This window comes from Phalaenopsis equestris, unplaced genomic scaffold (assembly GCF_001263595.1).
Source record: "Phalaenopsis equestris unplaced genomic scaffold, ASM126359v1 Scaffold205261, whole genome shotgun sequence".
In the NCBI taxonomy this organism is placed as follows: domain Eukaryota; kingdom Viridiplantae; phylum Streptophyta; class Magnoliopsida; order Asparagales; family Orchidaceae; genus Phalaenopsis; species Phalaenopsis equestris.
In genome coordinates, this window is record NW_018224767.1 from 268,696 (window position 1) to 277,184 (window position 8,489).

An 8,489-nucleotide genomic window follows, 5' to 3' on the forward strand; every position below is an offset into this window, starting at 1 on the left:
AATCACACTTCAAAAAGTCTCAACTTCCTTATTTTATAAATCTTCAAGATGTGCCTTCATAACTCTTCAAAATGTGTCTACATTTCATGTATTCTCCAAAGAATGCCTCCTTTCACAAGTCTTTTAATAATATTTTCATTCTTAGTGGTCATAACCACCCTCTTAAGCCAGTAGGTGCCTTAAACACCTCTTCAAAATTTGGTCAAATGAAGAAAACCGCCAAATAACTACCTCTGGCGCTTAAGCGTGGGGCCTCTAGTGCTTAGGCGCGGCCTTCTCTGTTTAACTGGCGCTTAAGCGCCAAAACACTTTAGCACAATTTTCACCTCTTTGCTCCAAATTTGATCCTTTTTCACTCCTTTTAGCATTTTTCACCTTTTTTTACTTATACCTTAAAGAAAAACACACAAATACCTTCCATTAAAGCGCAATATCTCAAAAATAGGTATAAAAATGTGTCTAAAAACACTATATATTTTAGGTTTATCACCTGGATCTATCAGAACTTGGGGTGATTTAGCGCAGAAATTTCTTGGTAAATATTTTCCACCATAAAAAAACTGTAAAGTTTAGAAATGATATTACATCTTTTTGTTAGTTTGAAGGGGAATCTATTTATGAGGCATGCATATGATTTAAAGCACTCTTAAGAAAGTGTCCTCACCATGCTATACCAGATTGGTTAATAATTCAAACCTTTTACAATGGATTAGCTGGATCTCTTAGATCTATTATCGAGGTCGCTGCTGGTGGTTCATTGATGTCAAAACCATTTAATGACGCTTATGCTTTAATTGAAGAGATGGCTACAAATAATTTTCAATGGCCTTCTGAAAGGGTAAATCTTAAGAAAGTAGCCAATATTCATGAAACTGATGCATTTGCAATGTTAGCAAATCAAGTTGATACAATTTTAAGGAAGTTAGATTAATTTGGAATGAATATTTCTCAACCAATTACAATGATTGAAGAGAATTCATTAGGCCAAATGGTAGATTCTCAACCAACATTATAAACTTTGAATATCATAAACAATAAGCAGAATGACCCATATTCAAACTATTATAACCCTGGTTGGAAGAACCATCCCAACTTTAACTGGAATATTACTTCAGGTGGTAATAATGTGGTAATAATCATAATAATCAGCAATGGGGGAACAACCAAGTAAACTCATTGAGATACTGTATCAACCAAGGGAATAGTAATTATAGACCTACTTATCATCCAGATTTAAACTGTAATCCACAATTTAAGGAGAAAAAGTTGTCTATAAAAGAAGTGGTGTTTCAAATGGGAAATCAGTTACAAAGTCAAGGAGCTACAATAAGAAATATTGAGAATCAGTTGTGACAAATAGCATCCCAAGGAACACTTCCTAGTAATACTGAAGTAAATCCAAAAGACTAGAATAAAGAGCAAGTAAAAGCTGTTCAACTTAGAAGCAGAAGAGAATTAGAATGTAGAGTTTAAAAAGAGATTGAAGTAGAGAGAAAAGAAATTGAAGAGCCTAGGATGCTCTGAAAAGTTTAGAGAGAGCTTTTTCTCCACTTAAAGTTGATTTGGAAAAACTACCTCCTCCATTTCCTCATAGGCTCCGTCAACAAAAGTTAGATAAAAAATTTTCAAAATTTATGAAAATTTTTAAGAAGCTTACAATTAATAATTTATTTGTTGAAGCCTTTGAATAAATGCTAAGCTATGTGAAGTTTATGAAGGATATTCTTAATAGGAAAATGAAGTTTGAAGATAACGAGCTTGTTGCACTCAGTGAAAACTACAGTGCTATAATTCATAAAAAGCTTTCTGAAAAGCTTAAAGATCCCAGTAACTTCATAATTCCATGTGTAATAAAAAACATATTTTATGGGAAAGCTTTATGTGATTTAAGTACAAGCATCAATCTTATGCCATTATCAATGTTTAAAAGATTGAGATTAGGAGAAATATCCCTTACTGCTGTAACTCTGCAGTTAGTAGATCGTTCAATAACATATCCTAAAGGAGGTATAGAAGATGTCTTAGTGAAAGTGAATCAATTTATCTTTCCTATTGATTCCATTGTGCTAGATATGAAAAAAGATAAGGAGATACCTATCATTTTGGGAACACCTTTCCCAGCTACAGGAAGAGCAATGATAGATATGCAAAAAGAGGAATTAACTATGCACGTCAATGATCAGAAAATTACATTTAATATTTCTAAATCAATGCAATATCCTATAAAAGGTAAAGATGATGAATGCTATAGAATGGATGTGATAAGATATTTAAGAGAATATCATTTCAAAGCAATTTATGAAGAGAAATCTTAAATGAAAGAGTTGGAACACAAGAAAGAAAAAGAATTAGATCAATGTGAAGATATCAATAAGGATTTCAAATTATGTTTGAGAAAGTTTTGAAGTTTTGGACACGACAAAAAAATATACATCTTTTTGTCCATCAATTGAAAAACCTTCTGAGCTTGAGTTGAAGTTACTTCCTAAACATTTAAATTATGCCTTTTTAGGTGATTCCTCAACATTACCTATTTTAATTTCCTCAAAATTAACTTCAGAAGAAGAAACGAGTTTAATGAAAACTTTGAAGTGTTATTAGAAAGCCTTTGGATGGACAATTGCTGATATAAAAAGAATCAGTCCTTCAATTTGTATGCATAGAATTTATATGGAAGAGAGCTGCAAACCTAAGACTGATCCTCAAAGGAGATTAAATCTTATTATGAAGGAAGTTGTTAAGAAAGAAATTTTAAAGTGGTTAGATGCTGAAATTATTTACCCTATTTCTAATAATGCATGGGTTAGTCCAGTTCACTATGTTCCTAAGAAAGGAGGAGTGGCTGTGACTATGAATGAGCATAATGAATTAATAAAAATAAGATAAGTCATAAGATGATGAATATGCATTGATTATAGAAAATTAAATCTCTCCACAAGAAAAAATCTTTTTCCACTAGCCTTTCTAGATCAAATGCTAGATAGACTAACTCGTCATAAATACTTTTATTTTCTGGATGGATATACTGGTTATCGCTAAATACAAATAGCTCTTAAGGATCAAGAGAAAACAATGTTTACCAGTCCTTATGATACATTTGCTTTTAGAAGAATGCACTTTGGTTTATGTAATCCACCTAATTCATTTGTTTTTATGTTTGAAGATTAGATTTCATGGGACCATTTATACGATCTTTTGGAAATTTATATATATTATTAATAGTAGATTATGTATCCAAATAGATAGAAGCTGTTGCTTTACCTCGATATGATGCTCAAAGTGTTGCAAAGTTTTTGAAAATAAATATATTTTATAGATTTAGGATACCAAGAGTGATCATAACTGATGGAGGAAGTCATTTCAGAAATGCAATGATAGAGAAATTATTAAAGAAATATCATATTAACCATTGAATTGTTACTGTCTATCATCCTCAGATAAATGGTTTGACTGAACTATCCAATCGTGAAATTAAAATAAAATTGGAAAAATCTATGAATCCAACAAAAATGGATTGGTCGGTCAAACTTGACTATACTTTGTTGACTTATAGGACTGCATATAGAACTCCTATAGGAATGTCACCATACAGGTTAATATTTGGGAAAGCTTGTCATTTACTAGTTGAACTTGAGCATAAAGCATATTGGGCTATAAAAGAATTTAATTACAATTTAAAAGATGATGGTGAGAAAAGACTATTGCAATTAGATGGGCTTGAAAAGATAAAGAATGAATCTTACGAAAGCGCTAAGATTTAGAAATAAAAGATGAAGATGTGGCATGATCAGAGGAGTCTTACTAAAAAGTTTGAGGCAGAGCAACGAGTTTTGCTATATAATTAATGATTGAGAAATTTATAAAGAAATATCATATAAACCATAGAATTACTACTGCTTATCATCCTCAGATAAGTGATTTAGCTAAATTATCTAATCGTGAAATTAAAAGAATATTGGAGAAATCTGTGAATCCAACTAAAATGAATTGGTTAATTAAAATATATTGGTTAGTCAAACTTGACTATGCTTTGTAGGCTTATAGGACTGCATACAAAACTCCTATAAGAATGTCCCCATAGAAGCTAATATTTGAGAAAGCTTGTCATTTATCAATTGAACTTGAGCATAAAGTATATTGGGCTAATAAAAATTTTAATTACAATTTAAATAATGCTGGTGAGAAAAGACTATTGCAATTAAATGAACTTGAAGAGATAATGAATGAACCCTATGAAAGTGTTAAGATTTACAAAGAAAAGATAAAGATGTGGCATGATCAGAAGAATCTTACTTAAAATTTTGAGTCAGGACAACAAGTTTTGCTTTATAATGCAAGGTTACGATTATTTCCAGGCAAACTAAATTCCAGGTGGATGAGCTCATTTATTGTGATAAAAGTTTATCCCTATGGAGCTATGGATATCAAATATCCTAAAAATGATAAAATATTTAAAGTGAATGGTCACAGGCTGAAACCATACTTTTTTTGGTCAACCAGAATAAGCACTGATTACGTCAGGCTGTCGACGTAAAACCAAGCGCTTTGTGGGAGGCAACCCATAGTTATCTGTGTGTTTGTTTTGAATGTTATGTTATTGTGTTTGAGTTTAAAAATTTTGGTAGTATTTTGAATATATAATGATTTAGTGATTATTCTAAGACCTTAAAAGATGATTTAGACATGTTAGAACAAGTATTTGGATGTTAAGTTGACCTGTGCTAAATTGAGCACTGGCGCTTAAGTGCCAAAATCCGACGCTTAAGCGCTGCAGTTAAAAAGATGTGCGAATTTTGGTTTCTAGAAGTTTTAACCATGATTTGGTAGACTTTAACAAAGGATAGCAGTTTTAGGATGTGCCTAGGAGTTATAGGGGATTTTGGAGCCTATAAATAGAGGGGTTATGTAAGGTTTTTGTTATATATGTTGTATCATAGAAATATTTTGGTGCAATGAGGGTGCTAATCTATCTGGACATATTTGGTGTTATTATGAACATATTTTGTTATTGCTTTGTTGTTAATTCAGTGCTATTATGGACATATCTACATTCTATCCTAGACATATTTTGGTGTTTTTAGGGTGACACTTTGTCTGGACACATTTTATTATTATTATGGACATATTTTGGTGTTATTCTGTTATAAATTCAGTGTAATTATGATGACATCTATATTGTATCTTGGATATATTATTAGGGTTCTAATTTTTCTGCACATATTTTAGTGTTAGTGTGGACATATTTTGGTGTTATTCTAAAGATAATTTGGTGTTATTTTGGACATAATTTGATGTTATTATGAGATTTTTTGGTTTATTTTTAGACATATTTTGGTGTCTTTTTAGACATATTTTGGTGTTATTATAGACATATTTTGATGTTATTATGGTTATATTTCGGTGTTATTATGTTGTAGGTTTTTGAATTAATCTTATTATGGACATATTTTGGTGTTACACACATAAAATGTCTTATTCATTTTATCTTCTTTTGTAGGTTTTTGAACCCATGGATGTTCAACTATAGGTGGTCGACCATCTGTAGTAAGATATGTTCTTGATATGGTCAAACATACCTTATATGAGGAGACTGTAAACTACTTAAAAGTTTTGAATGTGCTTCAATCTTTCGACCTGCTTCCATATCCACAAGATAATGTCCTAACACTGGTATTGTATTTGTATTTACTTAATTGTTCTTGTCAAATCAATGTTATGTCTGTTTGTATTGAACTTAAGCTTATGATAAAGAAATAGTGTCATGCTCGTTTCATTAATATCTGATGTTAGTGTACTGGAATGATTGAAATAAATTGAATTTAATAATCTAGTGGTTGTGCGTGTGAATATTGGAGAGATGAAAAAACCAATTGAATATTGAAATGTTTGTTGAATCTAACATATTAGGGTTTAAAAGCCTTGAGTTTGTTGTGTTCTTTTGAAAATGATAAAAATTTCCAAAATCTGTATGGTCGAGCACTAGCCCCTAAGTGTCGAACCAAATGAAATATACTAAAACCTGAATCTTGGACCAGTTCATGCCATTCTTTCGCTGGACTTCATATTCTTCCTTGTTTTTCACAATTTTGCACCCTAGGGCCTCATTTACCTTGCTTATTGAGAAGATTTTTGGATAAAAAACTTTAGAATTCATCATCTTTTGGTAAAAGCTTCACTTTGCCTTTGAAAATTTCAATTTTCACCATATATTTTCTCCACATTATAAAGTTGCCGAAAATTGAAAATTTGGGAGATAATGGTGAAAAATCCATGGTGAATAAAAATTTTTTGCTTTGAAAACACTTATATGAGTTCATGGGATTTAATTGTGGAATTTATTTGAATTTTCATTCAAAATTTTATAGATTTGATTATGGCGCCTGTATTGAAGGGAAGCAAAGGCAAAGATACTTTTGATCCCAAGAAGTTCATGAGTAGAAACACCAAGATTGTTAGAGTGGTCTTCTTATTTTTAAGAAATTGATTCAAGAGTGAGCATTTCTTTCTCCTGGTGGTTCTGTGGAAAATCTTATTGTAGCTCAGAATTAGGAGAAATTCCATTATTTTTTGTCGATGTCATCATTTCTATAGTTTGAGAGTTTTATGCCAATCTACTTGAGGAGACTGATGATTTGGTGTTTGTTCAAGAGAATCTAGTAGATTTCAATCCTGTAAGGATCAATACATTGTTTTTGTTGCCTGATGTAACTAGCTGCTTTTATGCAGAGTTTGATCCTACTAGGGAGAACTTGAGGAAATTATAGCATTTTTGACTGATGGACGCAGAGGTTGGAAGATATGAACAACCAAATGGTAAATTTTGCTTCTTCATCACTTAATGCCTCATCAAAGGAATGGTATTAATTCATCTATGCTCATCTTCTTCTTCAAACCATTTGAGTGAAGTAACTCGGGAGAGGGCTATTCTAAACTATTGCATCCATTTGATGAAGCCCATCAAGCATTATTCATTCCACTAAGGGAGGGACTACAGAAGGATTAGGCTGCCCTTCTCTCATATTTACTTTATGAAGCCAATATGGAGTTAGATTTGAGTCTTTAGAGGAGATACTACATCCACTTAAGCCTATTGCGTAGTCCAATGTGGATATATATGAGAAATGTACTGAGTCCAGATTTCAGACTAGATCTTTTGATGCTCCATCTTCATCTCGTGTCTCTTCATCTCATACTCCTTATAGCATGAAATATTTATTTCATAGTGTGCAAGAGGCAAAGGATGATATTTTTGATGTTTGAAGTAGAGTTTTAAGAGTTGAAGATCGTCAGGATCATTTTGACTCTTGTCTCCATTGACATAGTAACTATGAGAAGGGATTTCATAAATCTCTCGCCAGTTATCTCAAAGTAGATTAGACTTTAGAATTCTCTGGTTATCCTAATTTTTTGATATTTGATGATCGGAGTTGTATGGATATGGATGGGGATGAAGATGTTGATGAGGAAGATGATGATGAGAATAATGATGGTCAGGAGTAGTTGATTTTTATTAGTGTGCCTGGATGAATTTGTTGTTCTTTGATATCTGTAACCGTTTTATCATTGTAGTAGACTTGTTGTCTGTTGATGCTTGTATGAACTCTTGTATGAGATTTACTTAGCACTTTTGATGAAAACATATTTTAAACTGTGATTTACTTCCTACTGCACACCTGTTGTTATTACTTGTACCTGAACTATTTTCATGTTTAGAACCTTTGTGATAGATAACTTTGTTGATTTCTTTCTTCATGCTTATTTTTTCACTAAAATGTTTTAAAGTGTTAAAAATTTAAGTTTGGGGGAGGGACTTTATTCGTTCTTAATAAACAATGCTTTTGAAAGAAAAATTATTTTAACATAACTAGTGGTATGTGGTGTTAACTTTGAAAAATAATATTTTTGATTCTATAAGTGTAATAGCTGACTTAATTAAAACTTTCTAGTAATAAGGGGATAGTTCTAGAGGTAAGATATTTTGGTATGAATGATGTTTTTGATGTTTTTACTATTAAGAGTAGGAAAAATTGTATTTTTGAAATGCTAGAAATCTTATATATATTTCAAAAAAAAACTTAGAGACTTTATGAAAAAAATATTTTTTAACTAATACACATTATCCAGTAAAGAAAGGTGAGATATGTTTTTGACAATAGGAAGAGTATAGTGAAGTTCAAAATTATTAAAGGATATCTAGATATAATAATCCTTACATGAAAAAGTAAGGAGTAAAAAGATCCTGGTCGGCACTATTTTGGGCTGGGGAGTTGCCCGTTGGAAGCTGTCAGCTGCCGGAATCAAAATCACATCGTTCGCTTCAGAAAGGCATTTAAATTACACACACACACACACACACACACACACACACACACACACACACACACATATATATATATATGAAATCTAATTGATCCCATATCTTTCATAGTTCAAATGAAAGAGCACTACACCTTAAGCCATGTATCTTTCCCGAAAGATAAACACAAGAC